This window comes from Triturus cristatus, chromosome 2_1, assembly GCF_964204655.1.
Source record: "Triturus cristatus chromosome 2_1, aTriCri1.1, whole genome shotgun sequence".
Taxonomy (NCBI): domain Eukaryota; kingdom Metazoa; phylum Chordata; class Amphibia; order Caudata; family Salamandridae; genus Triturus; species Triturus cristatus.
In genome coordinates, this window is record NC_140581.1 from 419,991,476 (window position 1) to 420,016,881 (window position 25,406).

The window sequence follows — 25,406 nt, forward strand, 5'->3', positions numbered from 1 at the left end:
ACTGGATCTACTGTTCCACGGAGGACCCGGCGTACATGCTAGGTAAATACCAAATGGGAAGGGCGGGATTCCTGGAGGCATTGTACTCTAAGGTCCGGAAACAACAGTATTTTGGTCCCACAGCCCACACAGTGGCGATATGGCACCTGGCAAATTCCCATTTAGGTTGGGCAAAAACCCTCACCAAAGCCACACCCCTGTGGTGTACCCAAAGACTAGGACTCCTGGGTCGCCATCCTGGGTTCGATAAATGGGACATCATTGGAATCTCTACCATAGGGGGCTTGGTTAAAACGGGTACACTTCTCAAATTCGGAGACTTACAGACGACGTATGACTTGGCCCAGGGGGAGGTGTTTCGATATCTACAAATTCGACACGCCCTTACTACTGCCCTCCCCGACATGACAGACGTCCCAGATTCATCCCCCCTAGAAGATATGCTTCTCGATGGAGCGCCGCTCACCAAGGCCATATCGCTAACATATAAGAAATTAAGCAACAACCTACCTGATACGCTCCACACACTTTGGGAAAAATGGCAGCTAGACTTAGGGCCCATGGAAGACGAAGAATGGCAGTCAGCACTGATGTCTCCCTGGGAGGCAGCCATAACCCTCCGGTATCGACCTATTCAACTAAAAATGTTACATAGATCCTATTTGACTGGCATCACCCTGGCAAAGATAGGCTCCAGGATGAGTGCATGCTGCCTTCGAGGGTGTCAGCAAGATGCAACTTTTTATCATATGATATGGGACTGCCCGGGAGTGAGACCGCTGTGGGAGGGGGCTACCAGTCACATTCTGAGAGCCCTGGGGAAGGAACTCACCCTTACGCCTCGGTTGGGTCTCCTGAATGTGTGGGACCAACCGGATCTCACAGACATCGAACAGCAATTCACGACACTAGGATATACGCTAGTCAAAAGGGAGATAGCGAAGAAATGGGGAGTGGCGGACAGACCTTCACTCAGAATGTGGGTTAGAGAATATGACAAATATATGATAGCAGAAAAAGAGGTGTTCAAAGCGAGAGTCTGTCCTTAGAAATGGGAAAAAAAGTGGGGCAAGTGGAATGCTTATCAAGGTGACATATGTGTTTCCCCATAAGCAGAAATGGAACTGCAACGCAGAGACTTGTGACACTTGAATGTACTCTAATTGTAATAGATGTCTTGCACTCATGGTTTTCTTGTGTTATGGAATATGCCTAATGTCGTTCATACCTGGAATTGACCTGTTTATGCCAAAACTAATAAAAACATTTAAATACAAAAAAAGAAGAATCACCAAACTCACTGATCATCCATATTGGGATTCCTAAATTTTGGCAAAGCATACATTCCAGATTAGGCAGAACGGGTTGAACCATTCTACGACTTGATTCATCCAGACTTTTCAAGTACACATTGGACAACCAAACACACACAGATTTTATGTTCAGTACAAGTTGACAAGCACTTAAAACACTTACACACTTACACACGTGTAAACACCACAAACCTGGTGATCCGGATCAAAGCGGGGTCATCAGGGTATACCTATGTTACATTCAGTGAGGGTGACACTGTACCATTTGCATATAAATCACATTTATACATCAATGCTAAGATGGGTTTCACACCGAACAAATAGATTCTGATGGCGGTACAAACTGCTGTGGTGAGAGAGAGAGCTGAATCAGGGGAAACTAATAATTGTCGTGACTTCAGTGCCAGCCTTAGAGGCTGTCATGAAAGTTAACGTCCCTAACGCAAACGCATTACATCCAAAGGGTTCACCTTCAAACACAAAAAGCTTTGGGGACAGGTAGCTAAGCTGAAAGAATGCTTGCCATGGGCATATGTTATTCACAAAGCAAGAATTCACTTTTCAATTGATCAGAAAACAAGCCTAGTCTAAAATTAAATAGTGCTGGCCAACCAAAAATGAGGATTATATGATATAACCAACTTCTCCCAAATGAATTAAACATAAACCAAATAAATAAGAAAAAAAGGCAGAAAAGTTAACTTCCAGTTTACTGCATTGTGACGCAATGATAATCAATACACTCACAAATTCAATATAAAACATATAATCAAATATATTGTTATTTTATTAAAAACTTATATTTTTTAAAAAATTCATGATATTGCTCAAATATTGACAAAGTGCAAATGCAAAGATTAACAAGATCATATCAACATGGTTTCATCAACAAAAAAGTTTCATCCTTTCTCTACGTCATTAAAAACAATATACTTGCAAATAGATAAAAAATTCATTAAAACTGTTATTCACACCTTGAGTCATCAGCGTGTAGGGATGCACGCTGCAGGGAATTCCATGGCAAATGAAGCAGCAAAAGCAACAGTGCAAACTACTGGTCTACCTGCGATTACTCATTCAAGTACAAGAGTAGATAGAGACATCATGATGGCTGTCAAGACTGCACGTGAAGACTCACATCTGCCGAAAGGCTGTCCAGCGGAGTACTCCTACAAGTTGCATGTGCAAAACATACCATTTGCTCATACTCCCAGAGCAGGGGCTAGAGTAATATCAAATTTGGATCGCAGGCTAGGTTTGATTCTAGCAGCACATGAGGGTTTAGAGTCTGCACTCACAGGGGTGACGTCTACAATTTCACTATTGCAGAAAAGCTATTGGTGGCCAGGTGTTTACAAATGGACTAGGGACTTTGTCCTTAAAATGCGACATCTGCCAGCAGATGAAGGGTTCCACTACAGCATGGCCAACACAGGCACCTGTTTAGATCTTGTTTATATCTGGACCACTACGGCCCCTTTAATCAGATGGGGCTTACAAATACATCTTGGTTGCAGTGGATTCCGGCTCTTTATTTCTATGGGTTTGGCCACAGCGTCCGGCTCATGCCCGAACTGTTATCAAAGACTTGCAAGGATTCATCGGGACATACGCAGTTGGCCAGTCGGTCCAGGGGCCTTCGTTCGCCTCTAAGGCTTACAAAGACACCATTGGAAAATTGTGTGTGACCTTGCAGTAAATCCTCTACTTACCATCCAGGGGGAAACGCGGTAGTGGAGAGGAAGAACCAAGACTTAAAGCAGTCTTTAACAAGGCTCAATTTGTAGGAGGCTGCGAGAGACTGAGCAAGACTGACACAGAACATTTAGAAAGGGCCCTTGCTGTAGTAGATAATGGTATAACTACATTGTCCACTAGGATATACTCTCTTGGTAACATCGTGTAATATGCAATAGAAATCATACAGAATGATATGTCCTCTTTCCAACATGGCAAGTCACAGCTTAGATCAATTATGTTATTAAGTGGAGTGCGCAGACACTCTGTTCGGGTTGCATACCAAGGCAACACCTTAATACTACACGCTTGTTTTTACCTTACAATCTCACAAAACAACAGCAGATAATCATAGCAAAAAAGGGACACAACATACACCATGTTACACATAGAGAAGCTAGAGAAGTTTCCATTTACTGTTGCAGAAATACCTTCCGCGAATTCGATAGTCCAAGAGTGTATTTCTCTGCCTGTATCTACATTCCACTTTCAATATTGTTTGCAATACCATTAAGTAGGCATATATGAAGCACTAGGAGAAGGCTATGTGCACGAATCATGAAATTTACCTTTTTGATATCGTTCTAAGAATGTTAAAACTGAGGTCTTTCTTAATGGGTTAGACTGCGAAAATACTTTAGGGCATTCCTTGAGGTGCAGGGAGGTTTCGCTTTATGGCACATGTAATGCATTAATGGAAATTTGTCCTGCTATCTGAAGGGTTCCCCAGCTACTGTGATATGTCCATCTTTCATACTGCTCTCGAATGGGAGTGATTTGATGTTGAAGATCAAGGCTGCTGCAGTATGAAACCGGGAATTGCTTATCTGACGACGGTTTATGGAGTTGAGACTTGTTGCACACAAGCATTGTTTCCACCTGCCCACACCGTTAGAAAGGCGACACTTTGGCCTTCGATATAGCTTTCAAATGAGCATTTTGATGCTCTGAGCAGACAGAACGCTATGGCCTTAATATCTGCAAAGGAGATATTTGATATTCAAGTTGTAAAATCTCCCTCTGAGATGCAGTTGCTACATGCCACTAATTCCCATTACATTTCAGTGAGCTTCTGCACTGCATTTTTAACATGTCTACTACTGCAGGAGCAGAGTACGTTTTTATGAAAATAGGCTTTGGCTTGTTTACTACCTTTCAGACAGTCTTCAGAATTCTTCCATCATTTATATACACTCCGAGCTGGGAAGCATTTTTGAAGGTCTTCCGCTGGTCATGTTCCTAATTTCCGGGACTTTGCTTTTACTTTTTCTGCTCCGCAATGGGGGTCCAATTAAGAGGGCCAAATGGAACTAGCACTTCTGCATGCGTTACTGTGTCGTGAATGCATGATACAGTGGTTTGGCGCACCCTTGCTTCAGGAACTAAACAAATATAGGTCCTTGTCCTTTCGGTCTGTGTGGCTACACTGTGTGCAGGCCATATTCCGCTGTCTTCTGTGCACTTTTGAGTGTACACTAAATATATGCCTAGGAACGCAACAGGTTCAGTCTTTGGACATCAACCTCCTGGTGAGTCCATTAATGGCCCACTTGTGTTGTTGTCCCTTGCATTTGCCGTTGCTTATGAATGCATTCTACAAGCCCTCCTGGGATGCTTCTGCTCCTAGTGATCTGGAGCTTGGCTCGGCTCCTGCGGATCGCGCACTGGCTAGTCCTCCTTTGGCGGCTGTTGAAGTGGATGGATGGGAACATGTTTGCTCCATGGATCTGATTCGTTGGCTGCCTCTAGGAACATCATCTGTGAAGACTGGGTACAGCAATGTTTCGTCTAAATCCGAAACACACAATCACTCTGCCGGTTTTCGAGCCGTGGGACACTCTTTAATTCAACTTTGTTTTTATGCTAAATTGCTTTTTTTTTGTAAATATGTTTTTATTGATTGTAATTATTTTAATGGTTTTACGTAAGGGCTTTCTCTATGCTCTGTAATCAAAGAATTGCAATGCTTGTTAGATTTTAGTGAGGGTTCCTTTTATACTGTTTTGACCCTTATATTTTAGCATTTTTTTCTAGGAATAGCTATAACCGACTTATGTCCAAGGAGTGGGTGTCACATGGTCAGAATAGGCCTGGTTAGAAACACTACCGTTAGGGGCACACGTTTTCCACAGACGGCCCTTTTACCCTAAGACATTTTCTTATGCTTCTAAAGGGGTACGATAAATGTTATACATATCAATTAACATTATGTTGCTGACTTCTTGATCTACTGCTAAATGGGCATTTACATTTTGAACATTTGTTTTAAATGGTAGACAAGTAGCACAAGTGGAAATACAGAGGGAACAAAACATCTGTCTGGTCGACTACAGAGACATCGATTATACGTTTTCCCCTACTACCAGCATAGTGATTGAACAATTGCAAATCTTGATGGTAAGTTGGGGGAGCTAAAAACACAGGTGGTAGTAGGAAGACTATGTAACAGGTACCAGACCAGCATGGAGGTAGGAAGTATGCCTTAGTTCCACACAAAAATAAGCATGACGAAATACAAGGAAGCTGCTTCCGCCTCTCTTAGACATCAGCAACTCTGCAGTCCAGTTACTGTGGCCAACTGGCACATCGCCTGTACTTTGTACAAAAAGGGGACCAGTGGTCATGGCAGCAGAGATAACAAGAGGTCCATTTCCTTTACCCAATCTAGAATTTGAATACATATAGTTTGTTGCTGCACTTCTTTTACCATATTCTTCCATTTCTAAAGCAGTCCTTTTTGCTTGTAGGTCCCCATCTTCGTTGAGGTAACAGACTTTGTTCATTAGAGGCATGTAGAAGTTTGAACCAAGCTGGGCATGAGCCATTGTTAGAGAATGGCAGCGGTGACAATGGGATTCCTTTTATGTTCTGATGAGGAGGAATCTTGCCACAAACCCAACAGTTAGTAGCATTGCTTAGCTGGTGTGCCTGATGCAACATTTGAAGAAATGAATTGTTTTTCTAATTTTGCCGGTATCCCTGTTCATGTTGCGGCAAATCGAAATGATGGTGCTCTTTTGCAGCAAGTGATGTAACAGTAATGTTAGGTAAGTAGGCTCCAGGCATTACTTCCTCCACTACCCACATTACAGTAGCGATGAAGGCAACAGTCAAAGTTAGACCAAGAATGCAGATTGTACAGCCGTTGCACATTGTCGCAGCGATCTCCTTCTTCATAGGCGAGCTCATTTTCATTGGCAAATAACAAAATAGATGATGCCCTAAGGTCCTGGACAGGCATTGGTTTCTTCACTAACGTTGAGACGAGTAGTCACTAATAGGCTACCCCCCTTTGTAGTCAGTCTTTAACCACCCAGAACAGTGGCTCAAACAGTCTTTTTCAGCAACGAAGTGCCTTTCTTCCTGGGTCGCAGCTGATATCGGAATGTACCTGGGATCATGTGGTCCGGGAAGACTTCCTCAGATCTTTCAAATGACGTGGCTTGTCCTTTCTCAGTGACCAGGATATCGCGATGATCTGTCAACTCAGCAGGGCCTACGACGGCATGCGGCATGGAATCGCCAGGCCGCAGATCGTGGCCTTCACCCTGCGACCTGTCTGTAGGAACTTCCCGTACCTACTGATACATAAAAGACAAGCTGTCAGTTAACTGAGACAAATAGTCATTCAATACATAGGGTACATCATGTATAGGGCGTGGCTTAGGAATCCCCCAAATAATCATTGGCCTTCCGAAAACCACCTCATACGGTGTGAGGCCAGACCGTGTATATGGTATCGATCTGATAGAAAGTAGTGCTAGGGGCAGGGCATCAGGCCATTTCAAAGATGTGGAAGCCAGTATTTTAGCCAATTTTAGTTTCAGGGTAGAAATGTAACGTTCCACTAGTCCTGCTGATTGTGGGTGAAAAGCAGCATAAAACTTCCGCTTAATTCCTAAACCTTTCATGAGATACTCAACAACTTGCCCAATGAAATGGGGCCTGTTGTCCATTTGCAGGACCTCAAAAGGTGCAGTTGGTGCCGCAAACCCTCCTGTTGGAGTTTGCGTTCACTTTCTAGGATTATACTGGAGACAGACCAGACAAGACTGGACTATCTTTTTAGCAGTGCCGGTAAAATCAGGATGATCCCAAACTTGCATAAGTTGTTTTGCTATTAAGGATGCACCAACATGTGCCGGCCCATGTGCCATGTGAATCATAGGGTGTAAATAGGCTGTGGGTAACTTCCATTTGGTCATTTCTTTATTCCTCCAACAGCCCTCATCATCCAATGCTCCCTTCTTGGACAATTGGTCTAATTCATCAACAGAGGCAGATTGTTGCATGTCTAGGACCTCTTGCCTGGCATCATGCCAACGTTCAGCCTGTGATTTTACCACATATATGGAGGTGGTACTTCGCTGCATTGCGGTCTCCCGAGCTGTGTAATCCGCAATTGCCTGCTCCTATTTTATCGGTCACTTTCTTGTGTGCGCTACATTTAACAATTGCCACTTTCTTAGAATAGGCCAAGGCAGTAAGGAGATTATGTAGTAATTCCCCATGCACTATTTGTGTCCCATGTGAAGTGAGAAAATAATGTATGAAAAGCTAGGGATCCACTGCCTACAGAAAGAAGTAAGGCCAATCAATGCAGGGACTTCCTTCTGAGTACGGGGCAAAGGTGTGTCTAAAATGGTCTGAATGCGATCTGGTGTCAGTGCACGTCCCTCCTTAGACAGGAGGTGACGTAAATAGGTAACCTGTTGTCTACAAAATTGCAACTTCTTCCGAGACACTTTGTGATGATGAGAGGCAAAGAATGATAACAAGGATAGTGTTCCTTTCACACTAGGTAAGGACGCCAGAGCGGCATCCTCATTGATAAGACAGGATGTCTCAACCATTGGATAATTGTTATTTAAAATAACACCAACACCTTCTAGAGAACAAAGTATTGTGGCACGAAAATATTTAAGCATATCGTTACCCACACTGTTGTCCGGCGTATTAGGGGAAAGCAAAAATGGACATGCTGCAGTGAATTTATCAAGACTAAATGCAAGTGTATGCGACAGCGGGCTAGATGTAGGTGTCCCATCGAATCCTATCGATGTTATCATTGCGCCAGACAGGGGAGCCCTAGGAACCAATTTTTTAGACAGAGCACTACGAGTAGCTCCTGTATCAACCAGAAACCGATCAGTAGAGCCCAAGGCATTTGCATCAACATAAGGACCTTTCTGATCTACTGGGACCTCAACAGGTTCCTTACCCCATCCTAGACATTCCTATGCATAATCAGAATACCCAAGACCATCAGCCGAATAATCAGACATTTGATATTGATTTCGTCAATCAAAGATATTAGAATAATTTGGTCCGTGTTCAACTGCCTCAAACCTGGGACGATTTCCTATTCCTCCCCTTTGTCCTGAATTCCCTGGGCGTCTCTCATGCTTCCTCTACCCCGTTGATACTGCTGACCTCGCGAAAGGGGGCACTCAGAACGCCAATGTCCAATCTTGTTACAATAAGCACACTGATCAGAAGACAAAGTTGATCGAGATAAAGGGGGTACACCAGGGGTATACACTGCACGTCAGCCTCTACCACCACCTCTGAATGGTGGACCATATGCTTGAGCCAACATAACTTTAGTTTTTAACTCCTTAACCTTCTTATCCTCTTTGCCTTTTGCTTCCAATTCCTGACGCTCATAATACTGGGCCATAGTCAAAAGGGAGACTGGGGAAGACGTAGTCCACAAACTCTCACTGGCCTTGAGGCGACTAGCTATTTGTCGACGAACAAATGCTTACCCGTGTCATCTGTCAATGACTGCCCACTAAAATCATGGAATGTCTCTTCAAATTGTATAAAGAAATCAGAAACTGACTCATCCGCTTTCTGTTTACAAGACACTAACGTTGTCCAATCTATTTTCTGAGGGGGTATGAGAGTTTTCAACTTAGTCACAATAGCTTTGAGACGATCTAATATCTCCTGTTGTGGTTTCTGAGCAGGTTCCCTGGCCGTATCTATTTCTTCTAAATGCACCCAAGTATCACCATATGCTACATAATCATCTATTTTCCGAATTGTTCTCCACATATCAAGGGGCAAAATAAGTCCAAAAAACATGTCAATATCTGGCAAGGTCATAGTGCAGGAGCTAATAGCTCCTTCCACTTCTTCATAAAAAGCGTCCGGGTTTTTCCGTGGGTCGAGCAAAGCAGCTTTAAGAGCCATAACGTCTGCTCTACTCCAAGGAGTGTAGACCCAATTATAAACAAATTATCCCTTTGCATCATCTGAATCTTTATCATCATTCGTTCAGGCTCCCTTTGGGGTAATTTACAGAGGTGCTGCTTCACGCATGGGTTTCATAGTAACTTCAACATCACTAGTATCTTTATCTGTCCCCGTAGCTCACTCTTGTCACTCCGGGGTCTGAACTGTTTGTTCAGTCGTAGTTTTACCAGCTGCTTTTTTCTCCTCTCGCAGACGGAACGTGTCAGTGCGCAATTTAACCACTCGCCTAATTAGATCAGGCACCTGTGAAGGAAGAAAGGTGCCATCACTTAATTGTTTATAGTTAGAATTTATATCAGAGAGTTCTAAATCATCAAAATGTTTTCTAAAACTGAGTATTACTTTCCAAGTAAACGTCTCTACAAAATATAACTGCTCTAAATCTATCCACTGTTGAACCATTGCTATGAGTTCTGGGGCGGAGGCACTCTCACGAGCTGCTTTACGAGCAGCGGATCTAAGATTGGCCTTGTATTCAGTAGTCAAAGAAGAGCGAGTCTTTTGCCCGTCCTGCTTATCTTCATCTTTTTCTTCTGAAGACAAATGCTCTTCATCAGAACCTTCATTCTCAGGGGCACTAGGGAATTTATATGGGGGAGGAGGTCGAACTAACAAAATAAAATCATCTTGAGGTCTATTAAGTATGAGATAAATGGGGCACCTAATAGGGTACTGGCCAGTTACCTCTAAACAACGCTCCCTATCTTCTTTTTCTTTTATTTCCTTCATCTCCTTATTTTTCAATTCCAATGGTTTTTTATATATTGTTTTTCGCTGTTCTTTTTCTGCTATAGCTTCTTCTTTCCTTACTCTCTCATGCACTTCTTTCTCCCACATTCGTACACAATCAAACATATCTTGTCGACTCTTTCGTTTAAACAGACATTGCTCAACATACAGAATCTTTTTAAAATCAAATGACCCATTTATTGGCCATCGTAGATCAGGATCCTTTTTCGTATATTTGTTCCACAGTGTACTATACATTATGGAAGAAATACCGTATTTAATATACATGTACCTATTAGGTGTCCCCCTTGGGGAGTTGGCTGACTACTTTCTAAATCCATTTTGGTACCACCAATACAGCAACACAACCTACGAAGTGTGCCAGGAGCAGGCATGCTACCAAATTGTAGTAAAATATTACTTATCCCAGATATATCAAAGCAGAGAAAAAGCTCCACATTACCTGCCTTTATTTAGTGCAATAAACAAACAAACAAAACCAGAATCTTGGCCAAGCAAATTCCAAATCAAGAGTGTCGCTTCAGCGACCTTACCAGACAAAAGTCTCCAACCTCCAACTGCCAATCTCTTGGTTGACCTAATGGTCACTGCAAAACTTGCGCCAAAGGAGATCTCAGTCGGGACCGGCCACCACCTGAAGGGTCAAATCGGGAAACCCGGAAAAGCACTTCGGTCTGCAAAGACAAAGGGTCTCCTCATGCAGGACGTCTCCTCAGTAAGATTCCATTCCTCCGTCAAGACCACTCCTTCGGATGGCCGCGTCTCCGATGAGCCCCACGAGTCGGGCACCAAACTGTGGAAATGTGCCTTTTTAAGGGGCACACCGGTGCAGGGGTCACCCTAATCTGTCCACAGGTCCTTAGTCTAACAAAGTAGAGATTGGCACTAAAGCTGGAATTCAAAATAACAAGTTTATTCACTCATGAGTGAGACCACGTCCATACAACACCCTCAAGTGTTCCAGGAGGTAGAGGCTTGAATACACAGACCATGGTGCTTATATACTGTGTTTTCTGCACTGGTAAGCATGTAGTTACAAATTGAAGGTACAAGCATACACAGAAATAGTTACAGCCAGACATGGGCAGATGAGTAATCACTTAGTCAGCAAAGTGGGAGGGGGAACAGAACTGCTTACAGCAGCACAAAATATCTGACAGTTACATCTTTAACCAGGTGTATTTCAGCAACTACAGTCCTTTGCTCAGTACAGACATTGCTTTGGCCCACTACAGAAGGAGTTAACTAAAGTTGATGACTCAAGCAGAATAGAAGGGCAAGCAGCAGTGAAGACAGAAGAATTACATAGCAAACAAAATGGATGCCACAGACAAGATGGCTTCAGCTTATGCTAACAGAAATTATTACATGTTTTCCACAATGTTTCTCAAGTTGCCTTCTCTTTTACACGCGGTGACTTTTGACATATCATTTGCGGGCGTGACCATGCAGGACAACATTCTCTGTATCTGCACTGATTACATTTCAACTTGGTAGGCACTCTATAATGATACCTTGAACATTCAGTACACGGGATAAATATAATCGGACAATTGTTTTTGTGTTATTGCCAGAAAGGCGATGATGCTACCCACCTAGAATAAACAATTATGGCCTGACAGGGGTTGTGACATGGCCACATGGGTTCTAGTGTTATAAATACACAACCACTTTCTTGTTTAGGCAGAGGAACACTCAGCTGACACTGCAGGGTTACTACATGTCGGAATTCCAGCTCAGCTGATTCTGTGTACCAACACGAGTGTTGTCCAGCTCTACACCAAGTTCACACAGCCTGATGACACTTACCCACAGGTAACAGGGAATTAATCCACCCAGGAGGGACGTGGCAGATAGCCCCCATAAGCAAGACTAGGTTAGGGTGCCCTTGGTAGTAGTACACATAAACGCAGTACTTATATGCCTGCATATATTCACTCTCTTAGCACAATGGTGGAAATTGTCATCCTTTGCATTGTTCTTGTAATGCTAATTACACTAATCTGTTTCATTCTACTCATAATCGCACTGCACATATTTTATGCAAGAATAACAATGCTACAATAAATATTCAAAAGCGTTGCTGAGTTTTTCTTGTGTACTTCTTTGGGTATTCATGAGAATCCAGACAAAAAGGTTCCAGATCTATCACCACAATCATTGGGGGATTAGGGTGGTCAAGTTCTAGGGTTGCATACACATTTGTTGCCCTGGAAGATTAGGGGTATGGATGGTGTGCTGTGGCTAGCAAGGACATAGGCAAACATATCCCGAGGGTTTGAGCAGAATCAGTCTGGCACAATTCTGATGTTTAAGTTGTCCAACAATTGCACAGTTTTACCAAAGGAGGTATATACCGTACAACACTACTGGTAAAAATAGTGCCTGAATGGAATATACTCAGGATCCCGGTGCAGAGATTGTCTATAGTGGCCTGGATGGATGCAGCTTTTAGAGCCCACATAAGGTACTATACAGCTTCCTTTCTCCGATGTAATGCAGGCACAGCAGGTAGTTGGGGGATGGAATGGGAGCCTTATAAAGTGCCTTTGAGGGAGGAGTGCAGAGTGCAGGTGTGTGGAGAATGAATGCAGCTGAAGCAAAGCCTTACAGATCTGTAGCACAAACAGGTGCGTTCCAGGATCATGTTGGCCTGGGTGAAGCGCAGGTGGAGCTTGAAATCAGGAGGCAGATGGAAGAAACATGTTTGCGACTGGAGAAAGCACAAGGAAGCGGAATAGCCAGCCTATGTTTCGAGAGAGGGATAATGCTAGTATGGCTATTAAAGAGGGATAGACCACATTCTCATATATTAGCACTGTGTGCAGTGACGGCTCGGGCATAGTAGCCAAGGATCAAATAAACAATGCCTGCTCAGAGTACCTGCGGACGGGGTTTGCCCGGGCTCCTTGTGTTTCGCAAGGTGCCCTATAATGGTGCATTGCGGAGGCTAACTTACCCAAGCTCTCAGAGGAGTAGAGGTGGACCGTGGATAGGCCGGTCGAGTTGGAGGAACTGAATGAAGTACTTGCAGAGGCGCCCAAGGCAAGACACTGGGTTCTATTGGGTTTCCAGCAGAACTATACCAAGCTTTGCCCTCAACAATTCTGGAGAGACTGTTGGAGGTCTTTACTTAGGCCAAGGGGTCCTGCTGTTCTCCATGAGAGAGGCAATGAAGGTGCTGATCCCAAAGGAAGGCAGAGACGCACAAGTGTTATCCTCGACTTGACCTCTTTCAATTCTCAATGCAGATGTGAAACTCTTGTGCAAGATCCTGGTCTCTAGATTTCTGCAAGTTGCTGGAAGGTTTGTTCCTGGACAAAGTACCATCTTTACTAACCGCTAGTTAAACCATGTGATACATGCGTTGGAGGCAGAGGAGGGGGAATATGCTGTGGTGGCACTGGATTCGGAGCACACGTTTGATTCTGTGGGTTGGCAGGAAATGTGGGCGGTCCTAAGGCACACAAATTTTGGACCTGAGTTCATTCAGTGGGTGCAGCTGCTTTACACTGCCCTGACCTCTAGGTTGAATCCAGGGGGATCATTTCGGAGATATGGATGATAGACAGAGGTACTAGGCAGAGCTGCTCGAAGTCCCCAGTGCTATTTGCGTTGGCAGTAGAGCCCCTGGCCTGTCATTAGTGGATGAGGTGGGATCCCTAGGGAGTTCGCTTGCCAGGCTCCTGTCATGTAGTGTCAATGTATGCAGATGACACTATAATATATCTTAGAGCCCCAAGAGATGGCGGGCGGACGGACAGCGGAGCTGAGATCGCCAGCCGGTAAGGCGGCGGTCCCGCTGAATGTATTAGGATGTGCCCGCCACTATTGCGGGCACATCCAGGCCCCTGATCATTGCGGACGATGCTGCTGGCTGCAGCACCGTTCGCAATGCACAAATGCCACGTAGTGCATTTCCATGCACAACGTGGCAGGCACCACGCGGTGCCTGCCACCCTGTTCATGGAAATGTAGGGGGTACCCCCCAGTGCACATAGACCCTCCCCCCACACAGAAGGGGCCCGCAAAGGGCCCCAGAACCCAGACTCCGCCACCCTTTCCATGGCGGTGGAACCAACATGAAAAGTCTGGCTGACGCCAGCATTGTAATCTGGCGGGCGGTGCCTGGTAGGCACCGCCACCATTTCACACATGCTGACCGCTCCGCCAGGCAATCATGACGATTGCCGTGGCGGAAGCATGGAGGGCAGTCCTTGTGACCGCCGCGGTCATTAAGCGATTCCCCCTGCCATCCTAATGTGGCGGGGGGAAATGGGAGCCAGATGGCGGAGGGACCGCCACCGCCAGCCATGCGGTGGCGGTCCCTCCGCCATCGTAATGAGCCCTTAAGTGCCTCACCTCCAGCAGGAGATGGGAGCCTTTGCTGCTGTCTCTGGCCAACCGACAAATAGGTCTAAATCTAAGCTGTTCCCTTTGGGAGGGCTATGGTGGGTGACAGGGGCCCTTCCCCAGGGACTGGGGCTGCAGTGGGAAAAAGAAAAGATGCAATGCCTCGGAATCTGGATGACAAATAGTCCATAGGCCCAATACGAGTTAAATATAGGGCGCTTGCTTGAGGGCCTGAGGAGGTCGGTGGAGTTCTGGAACGCTCTCCTTATCTCAATTATGGGGAGAGTATTCTTAGCAAAAATTATGTTCTTGCTGCGCTGTCTGTACTTGCTGCAAAATGTGCTGTGTCCGGTCCCCCAGAGTACGTTCGATCAATTAGATAAGTTGCTGTGTGCACTAGTGTGAGCAGGTAAAAGAAGTTGAGTGAAACTGATTATTCTGAAGCTCTCCTGGGTGGTGGAGGTTGGGACTGACTGCTCTATTTCTTTATAATGCAGCCACCAAGCTCCAACATGCTGTGACCTGGTTGGATGAGGAGCTGTATTCGTATTGGGGGGGCGTGCATTTTACTGGTGGAAAATTCTTAACCTATTTTCAAATTTTGTGCTGTGTCTGTTAAAATATACTGTTCAGGCTGCAGACTGCCGTCGGGGTGCCCGCCTGTTAGAGCGGACCAGCCATCCTTAGAGGGTTAGCAGTCTAGCCTTTCCTTAGCCCATACCTTCTTAAGTAGCACGCTGGCGTGGCTGCTCAGCGGACGCGTGCAGCGGGTGCGCCGCTGGCGTGCCGAAGGCGCGCCTAAGGCAAGCCAGACTGCCCCCGGCCGCGCACCGGCCGCGTTTTGATATAGGGGGTGTTTCTACACAAAAGATCTGCTACTCCAGCGAAGTACTAACACAGATTGGTAAGTCTGTGAGTGGTAGGATTTCTACATTTCATTTTGATGAGACGGCTGGCCCTGTGGCTGACTTTGTGAGGAACAGTGTTTTAATGGGAGGCCTGCTTAATGTCAGGTCCCTACCCAAACACTGTGTGGAGATGCAGTTATTGATTGATTCGCACTGCCTAGACGTCCTTTTCATGACGGAAACCTGGACACTTCCGGGATTGGAGGTGGACTTAGGCCTGGCCTGCCCTTATGGGTATAAAATTCAACACAAACCTCGAGCCAAGGGATGAGGAGGTGGGGTTGGGATTATATTTAAGGAAAACCTGAACTTCACCCAATTGGAAGTTGATGAAGTTGAAGGGTTCAAACTTATGGGTTTCTCATTAAAAGATCATAAAGGCTGCTCACTGGTGGTCATTATTTGTTATAGACCCCCAGGAGGGACCAGCTCATCCCATATGCAGGGTCTGATAGATGTCATCTGCAATATGGCCCTCACTCATTCCAATTTAATTATCCTGGGCGATATTAACTTATGGATGAATGGAAAGCTGGATTCAGGTTACAGTAATCTGATTCAATCCTGCGAGAGTTTGAGCCTAGATCAATGTGTTAACAAAGCCACCCATAAGGGGGGGGAACACATTGGATTTGATCTTCTCTAAAGCACGCACTTTGGGAGTAGTTGACATTCTTCCGGTTGGCTGGTCCGACCATTATTTGGTCAAATTTCAGTTACTGTACCCTAGAAAGGTATGCTCAACCGCTAGGGAGGTAAGGGCTTACAAGAGTAGAGACTGGAAGGGACTCTTAAAGAATAAGACCACCTCATCCCTGGTTTTTTCCTTTGATAAGGATTTTAATAACGGGAGATCAGTGGAGGATAACTATATAGATTTCTGTGACCAGATTGAAACTAGGTTAGACCAGATTGCAACTATGAAAACTTTTATGAAGACCGGCAGGCCATCGGCCTGCTGGTATAATGATCATCTTAAATCCTTAAAATTAACCCGCCGACAGGCGGAGAGGAAATGGAGGAAGGCTTACTTGGACGTAGGTAAACCTGTATGGAAGGGAATTGACTCAGCAAAATCAGAATATTTCACCAATTCTATTTTAAATTCTAAAAATCAATCCAGAACAATTTTTCCGATAGTTAAGGATATGACGGTCCCTGAATGTACACAATCTATAATCCCGCCAACTCAATCGTTGTGTGACAACTTAACGACTTTTTTAATGGAAAAAATAAGCAAGACTATTGATGGCTTGAGGGCGTCTAATGTTTCTAGGAAAGAAGGCCTTACCATGGAAACTGATGGGCCACAAGATAGAGGAAAGATAAATGAGATAGAGTCAGACTCTCTGACCTCCCTGAACCATTTTGAGTCTTTCTCGGAGGAGATCTTTAACAGAACTGCTTTGGGTGTGTCATCAGGTTCCCCTTTAGATCCTCTCCCACACATAATTTAGAAGGATTTGGGTCCTGAGCGCTTTCCCATTTTGCGCCAGATTTGTAACAGTTCTCTAACTTCTGGATTAGTACCAGTGTGTTGGAAACGGGCAGTGGTTACTCCGCTCCTAAAAAAAGCAACACTCGACCCGACCTGTGCTGGTAACTATAGACCAATTTCTCTCTTACCATATCCGATTAAAATCATCGAACGTCTGGTCAGCAGAATCTTGTCTCAATTTTTGGAATCTCACTCTAGGTTAGATGATGTCCAGTTCGGCTTCCATCCTGGTCATGGAACGGAAACTGCTTTGGTGACCGTGCTAGATGACCTTCGATTGCGGGCAGACAGGGGACAATCTGGCATTCTTGTTTTGCTCGACCTGTCTGCCACTTTCGACACGGTCAACCATGACATCTTGCTGACCAGACTAGAAGAGGTAGGGGTGTCAGGGACGGCATTAGAATGGTTCCGTTCGTACCTTTCCGACAGGTGTCAGGCGGTTTCTCTTCCGCAGTTTCAATCACAATTCTCCAATGTCCACCATGGTGTTCCTCAGGGATCGGCTATTAGCCCTATTCTCTTTAATATCTATATGAGACCCTTGATTGAAATCATAAAGGCACATGGTGTGAATTTGGTGAACTATGCTGACGACACTCAGCTCTTCTTCTCCTTAGAGGGGAATCAGTCAATTTCTCTAGCGACTTTTCATGATTGTATGAGTGACACTGCTCATTGGCTAAGAGCCAACTCGCTTCAATTCAACTCAGATAAGACCGAGGTCTTATACTGTACGGTGGGGAAAGTTCCTTCCCACTTTTCCTGATAATTTTTGGCCTTCTTCAGCTGGTTCCTGCCAAAGCAGTACGGAATTTAGGAGTTATGCTCAATGCTAACTTAACCTTGGAAACACATGTAAATAAGGTGGTGGAGAACTGTTTTTCCTTGATCAGAGCCTTGAGAAAAATCCTTCCGCTGGTTCCTAAGACAGCCAGAGCCTTGATTGTTGGAAGTCTCATTCTCAGCAGGGTGGACTATTGTAATGCCCTACTGTTGGAGGCCCCAACATTTTTGGTTGAACGTCTCCAAAGAGTCCAGACCTTTGCAGCCAAACTAGCACTGGCGAAACCGCGGTGTGCATCAGGCTCCTTGGCTCTTGCTGAGCTTCACTGGTTACCAATAATGCAGAGGATCCAGTTTAAGTCCCTCTGCTTGGTTTTCAAGGCTCTGCATGGGACTGGACCTAAACCTCTTCAGGAGACCTTTGTGTGGTATACTCCATTAAGGTGTCTCCGTTCCTCCACGGCCTGTCTGGTGAGAGCTCCGAAACTTCGCAAAGCCAAATCAGGAGGCAGATCGTTCAGCACTGCCGCTGCCAAACTTTGGAACAGCCTTCCTCTGGATATCAGGCAGTTTCAAGACATTCTGCAGTTTAGGAAAAGGGTTAAAACGTTGCTGTTCACTAGAATTTGATTGTTAGGAGGGCTCCTCTCTTTGGAACCCCTTTGGCATCTTCCACGGACTGATGTTTCACGTACTATAGCGCCAAGATACCCGTAGGATGATAGCCACGCTTTATAAGTATCATATACAATAAAATACAATACAATACACACTCCTAGAGTTATTTCTAATGGGTAAAGGCATTCCGAAAGACCTTCGATACCTAATACACCTAAAGACAGAGGTGTGGCACAGAGTGGTCAGCAGGGTGCTGCGGCGAGCCCTTTTTGAGGATAATCTGCCTCTGTGGGAGTTGCAACAATTTGCAGCTCTGACGGCTTACAAAGCCTAGGATCAGTGGAAGGTGTGCAGGTGTGACTGTATGGGCGATTTGTACCTCCACAACAGATTTATTTCCTTTGCCCAAGCACAGGAGCAGTTTTAGATTGGTCCGGGGTTGTTCCTGCACTATGCTAGGCAGGAACGTTCCCAGACAGAAAGAGCATGTGGTGGTGAGACAGCTGCTTGACCTAGCAGGTTGTCGTAAATTGGTAACCCACCTACAGGCAGCACTGGTACAGGATAGAGGGGGTTCCACAGACACAGCAAGGGAACGCTGGAGTGAGGAGTGCCCTGAGGGAATCACAGCCACTGAGTGGAAGAGGGCCTGTGAGCAGGTTCTGCAAATTTCCCCCAGTTCCAGTTCCAAATTAATACACTTTCACTATCTGCACAGGACAAACTTGACGCCGGCTAAGCTGACTAGGATTTAACGAGGCGGAATGTGACTGGTGGGAAATGTGGGCAGCCATTAGCTGACTTTTTGCATATGATTTGGGCATGCCCCCTGCTGATGGAGTAATGGAGTAAAGTGTTGGAGGCGCTTTCATACATAGTGAGACAGGGGGTGGAGGCATTTACGAAATTGCACCTGCTAGGAGTGCTGTCCAGAAAAGACTATCTAAAAATGCGAAAGCAAATGCTGCCACTAGGGATAGTGCTGGCCAGAAAGCGCAGAGCTATTCACTGCAAGGATGTCCAAGCTCCGGCAATGAAGGCCTGGCAGGAGGATCTGTTGGAATGGGTGCTGGCTGATGAGCTGCACAAAAAGCACACCCGAAGAGATGACCGGGTGGCAGAGGATTTGGAGACCTGGGGAAGAATGCTTTAGAGGGTCCTAGAAACGATGCCTGAGGGGATGGCGTGAGAAGGTCTGAAAATTAGGGGATAGGGAAAGGAGATGACAGGAGGAGGGGGCTGCTGTAGACTAAACTCAATGTTTGGGGGAATACACTGTAAATAATAATGCTAAAGTTTCAACTGGATCAAACCATTGCTAATAATGTATGGTTATATTTGCTCAAATGAAAATTTTTAATACAAAACATCTTCCAAAAAAAGAAAACTGTGTATTGAGTAGAGTTCTGCGGGACTACAATAACCTTTCTTTCACACTCATGCTGGTGCATTAAATTGAGATCACCAAGGTCACCCGTGGGTGGGAGTCGCAGCTTACGCAACAATAGAAACAGCACTTGCTGCATGCTTTTATCTGGATATTGGGCCTGAATTACAGAGGCTACGAGAGGGTGCCGGGTTCCAACAAAAGGCCCCAAAAATCGTGTTGTGTCTGAGCGAGAAAAATAGCCCGGAATGTTAGAGGAAAAACCAGTTCTATCTAAGCAAGCATATTCACAACATACAATTTTAATGTTTACATGAACACCATAAGCCAGGAGAATTATCATAACTTTAGTCATATGTTCACTCTCCTCCAATCCTATACATTCTCTTTTGCCTGCAATCCCAACTACTACCCAGACAGCCGGGAAATTCCACTAAAGTGAGAGTGGAGTCTTTATTACCCTCGGTTTGCAACAGATCTACTGTCTGATGTAGCCATTCCAGACAACATTACCAGACTCTCTAAAGCAAAGTCCTGGACAAATCTCTTCCTAAAGCAGTTGAAACTCTGTCAGTGCAAAACCTCCAAGTATCCTTGTTAAAGCTAACACCAGGTTCAGCTTATGTGAGATTTACGGACGTTTAAAACCTGTCCAAGCTCCTGAGAGGTAAAACGTGTGTCCCTGGGATTGCACTGGTAGTGTGTGTTGAAGAGAAACCCCAGAAGGGATACATTTATGGCCTCTACTTGCTATGCACAACCTCAATATACTTTAAATTTTCACTAAGTTGTTCACATGTCACAAACTAGATTAAATGGCATGCTAGGTAAGATACCTACACGCTTACAATGTGTCAACAGGGCAGGCAAAGCAGAGGTGCTGAAGTGCACATTTGCCACGGTACATTAGTGTGGCTCTGCTTCAGAGACAAAAATATAACCATTAAAGGCATTGCCACATACCAACAGACCAATGTTAAAGACTGATATGGACTACACTTAGGCAAAACAATTTAAAACGTAATTGTGAGTGTGTGTGGGGGGTGTCCTTTGCATGTGGTAGCTATTCTCAGGTCCCAAATACATCTCTAGCAGCAATTTTTTACTTTACCAATCTATCACGACTAATGGCCATGTCATAACCATGGCTCTTAACCATATCAACTGACCCACAGAAACTGGGGGGGGGGGCGTTGCTTGGCGAGCTGCAAGATGGCCGCATTCTAAGTGGGCTCTGCCGGCCAAACTAATCACCCGTCATAATCCTGCAGACGACAGCACTTATACTGCTCACAACCAGCATTCCCTGCTTTGTCGTTACCGGAGGCATCGATCGGTCCCGCTCCTGCTTCCTGGCGATGCCTGCAAGCTGAGATCTGCTGCCCGATCGTGGCGCGGGGCCCACGCCTCGAGGTGGTCAGGGCCCGGCTCTCTTCTACCTGCTGTCTGGCTGGTCGCCTGGGGCTCCACGACGCCTGGAGGACTCCGGAAGATCCCGGACTGTTCGGTCTGGTGAGTGCCTCTGCCGCTGCGGTCATTTGCGATGGGGCTGGGGTTCCGCGAGCTGTACCGCCCGGCTCGGGCCTTTCGCGACTCCGGCACCATATTTCTCCCAGTCTGGAGCCATCTCCGACTGCTGTGAGTGCCCGGGCCTGGTGATGGGAGCAGTGTACCCCCCACGTCTCCCCGCTGCGATAGCCCCAGACTGGTGCGCGCTCCTGGCCACCTCCCCGCTGAGCTGTGCGGGGTGCCGTGTGATCACTCACGTCACTGCTGCCTCCTTCTGCGGCCCAACACGTCTTGGCTTCGCCGCCCCTGGTCCCCGGTGTCTGGTGTCATCCCTGCTCCCCCGGACGTGCCGGGCCCTGGGCCCCACCTATGATTGCCTCCTACATTGGGCTTCCTGTTTCTTGCCGTGGACCGGCCCTGCTTTAGCCCTGGTGGTCCGCTTTCAGCCGCTGAGCTGTGCGTGGAGCCCTGAGCCCGCACTCACCCCTGTTGCCTTCTTCTGCTGACCAACACGTCTTTGCCTCATTGCCGCAGTCTTTGGCGCCTGGTGCTACTCCCGTCTCCTGGACGTGCCTGGCACCGGGCCCCAGTCGCTGCTGCATCCTACCTTGGGCTGCTTCACTCCGTAGGCTGGACCTGCTTCGGCCCGGGGGGCTGTTCTGCGCCAGCTGGATTGCACCCCTGCATGGCCTTTGGACGGCTGTCCTGCACATTGTGACTCCGCCTTTGCAGCTATATACTGCGACATCGCCCCGGCGTCTTGTGGGCATCTGGTGATTCTCCTCTCTGCGTGCGTACCTATGGTGGCGGCATCTGTGACATTACCTGGGTCTAGTGTGGCGCGCAGAGTGGTCCCCTCTATTCTGCCACCATCCTGGCCCTGCGGCCATCGGCCCTGTGGCGCTGGCCCCACGCTGGGCAATTGACCGACCTCATTGTGGAACCTGTGGGCTCTTTTGATATCCTCTTTGCCTTCTGCTTCAAGTGCCGTGCTATTCCTGCACCTCCCTGCTGTGCTGCCGCCCTGGTGCCCGCGCCATCGGCCACGTCCCTTCATCGCCTCACTACGTCCATTACTAGTGGAGGTGGGCCGCGGCTGCTCCCCAGTGCTGGCGTATCTGCTATATTTCCTAGTTTGCCTGGAACTGTTGTATGGTGGTGGCTTGACCGCTGCGCCCTTTTCCGCTGCTCCTCTTGGTTGCTATTCCTCCCTCCTGTTCCCTGGTGGTGCCTTCTGTCTGAGTTCGACCGCCATGGGGAGAACTGACCCTAAGCAGCCCAAAATCACCTTTGACCAGCGCAGAGCCACTCATCAGGACGGTGCGGGATCGGACGGTGGCGACCCTGCGGCCATCATGGAGGCACCCCCTGCTCGTGACTATGACCTGAAGGCGATTATGCTTGACGTTAAGTCCACGGTCACTGGAATCGCGGCCCAACTTGACCAACTCTCCGCCCGCCTTGACTCGGTTAAGGCCTGTGTGGACTCCCACGACACTCGCCTCCTTCACGTTGAGTCCAGGGTCTCGGACGTTGAGGACGCTGCCACTTAGGATCATCAGAAATTATTGCAGCTGGACAAAATACTGGACATCATTCGGAATAAAAAAGAGGATTTGGAGGCGCGGTCCCGACGGAGCAACCTCCGCATTACCGGAGTACCAGAATCCACCAATATTTCACGCATGGAGAATCATGTGGAGCAGCTCGTCAGGGAACTCTTTGGTGGCATCCTCTCCTCTGTCTTCATTGTTGAGCGTGCTCATCGCTCTCTTGGCCCACGCCCTGGTCCCAGATTACCTGCCCGCCCCATAATTGCAAACATTTTAAATTTCAGAGAACGAGATGCCATTCTCCGTGCAGCACGCGACAGGGGCAAAATAACTCAAGGCAACTCGATCTCATTTTACCCTGACTATACTCTTGCAGTCCAGGCTGCTCGTCGTGAATTCCTTCCAGCAAAGCGGATCCTCCAAAAACATGAAGTCTCCTACTCATTGGCTTACACAGCAAAGCTGAGAGTCCGACAGGGCGCAAAAACGCTTGTATTTTCTGATCCTAGAGACGCCTTTGCCAAGAAACTCGATAAATCATTTTGTTCCTCACCATCTGGCTCTCAGACCGCTACAACCGACCACCTCAGTGACAATGATTGATAGGCTGTGACATATTGGCTAACTATTATCTGAACGCTGTCTGTTGTCCTTACAGCTTGGCCACCCTGCTTCACTGCGGGGGAGTATGCTGAGCTCTGCCATGCCCTCATGGGATAATTCCCTTTCTCAATATTGTCTTCCCTCTTCCAAGTTGCGGGTTCCTGGGGTGGGAAGGGGTGGTATCTCAGCCTGTTTGGGGGGTTGGAGTGGATGTGGGGGTCTTTTGGAAATGTGTTTTGGGACGCAAGGGTGGGGTGGTTGGGTTGGGGGGGGGGGAGTTTGGGGATTGTGGTTGACTGCACTCTTTCTGCTATTGCTATGCCAGAAACAGCTTTCCATATTGCATTTTTTGCGGTGGATTGGGGTGGGGGGTTATCCAGGTTTTCCTGTCATTTTACTGTGATGTTTTTGCTTAAGTGTCCTCATCTTCCGCTTTTTCTCAGTATGCATCCTTCAGGCTTGTTCAATGCATTATGCTAGTACACGGCACCTTTTCCTTTTACCCCCCCCTTTTGTTCTTCGCTTACTTGTGGTCCCCCCATGGTTAGGCCGTCCAGATTAGCAGGTACCGGCTGGTTCCACTGCATGCCTTATGCGACTGCCCTGCCCCTTTCCCTTCCAGGTATGCTTGCCCCAGCGCACACACTGTTTTTTTCCGCTGACTGGCCTTCTTGCCCTGCTTCCCATTTATACCCTGTCAGAGCATAATATGACTGACACAGTAAAGCCAGGGTCATTCACTCTCACCTACACCGGCTTAAGGTCGACATTTGCCTATTGCAGGAAACTCACCTGTTGCCTGCGACCTCCACCAGACTTCAGTCGCGCTACTGGGGTGAATCGCACTCTTCTTTTTATTCCTCCTATTCTAGGGGAGTGTCCATTTTGATAAGAAGAGGGCTTCCCTGGCACACTACTCAGGTGATTACTGACCCGGACGGACGGTATGTTATTTTGCATGACTCCCTATTGTCCCAACCCATGACGATTACGGCTGTATACGGCCCTAATTCGGACGACCCCAATCTCTTCACTCATATATGGCACCTCATTTCTTCCCTGGGCCGGCGGCTCTTCTCTGGGGTGGGGGGGGGGTTCTAATGTTACACTCTCTGCAGTCTTGGACCGCTCTGCCCCCCACTCTTCTAACCCTCGCTCCACTGCTCTCCTTCTGTCCATACTCACTCACAACTCGTTATATGATGCCTGGCGTCACATGTGGCCCGAAGCCCGTGAGGGTACTTGCGTCACCGGTGCTCGTGGCTGCTGGTCCCGTATTGATCTATGGATTACCTCCCCGGATATCCTCACTTGACTTACCTCCGCTAATCATATGGCACGCACTTTTCAGTTCATGCGCCAGTCCAGCTTTGTCTTCGCCTTCTTCACTTTCCACAGCGTGCCTTCGCCTGGAGGCTTCCGCCAAACGCCCTCCGTGATTCCGTCTTCTGTGACAGGATCCAAACAGCAATTACCAACTACTTTGACTTAAATGTTGGCTCTGCGGACTCAGCGTCCATCCTGTGATACGTAGCGAGTGTATCTCTAAACAAGCTGGTGTCCTTCGCTCCATCCGCGCCACTTTGGACAAGTTAGAATCGGAGATTAAGGCTTTAGACGCCGCTCATGCAGCCCACCCCAGGTCTGAGACCCTTGCGCGCCTGCGTGAAAGCATACCGAATTTGCTGAGGAGGCCGACAGGGAACTCTCCTTTCTTGGCATAGAGGCCCGAGCTCGTCGCTTCGGTGAGGGCGATCGGCCTGGTAAGAACCTGGCCAACCTCCTTCGTTCCCCCCGTGCTGCGTCGTATGTGGTGGCTCTCCGGGATGGTGGCCCCACTAGAACTATCTCCCCCGACGAAATTAAGGCACGTTCTATGGACTAATATTCGCAACTCTACACTGCCGGCTCCCCCCCTTCGCGTGAGGCTTTCGAACAATATTTTTTTATACCCTTGCGTTGTTTTGGCTGGAGGATTACCATCGTAAATTCTTAGATGAGTCCTTCTCTAAGGAAGAGATACTCGCTGCCTTAAACAGTTTACCTAGTGATAAGGCCCCTGGTCTAGACGGCCTCCCCGCCACGTTCTATAAGACCTTTGCTTCGCTTCTTGTGCCACATCTGGCCGTC

The 25,406-nt window shown here is 47.0% G+C and overlaps 1 protein-coding gene across 1 annotated transcript in view; it reads right to left on the bottom strand.

The window, feature by feature from the left end:
• Positions 1-25,406, bottom strand: part of ADAMTS6 (ADAM metallopeptidase with thrombospondin type 1 motif 6) — a 1,840,341-nt gene that overhangs the window by 1,474,650 nt on the left and 340,285 nt on the right. The window lies entirely within an intron of this gene.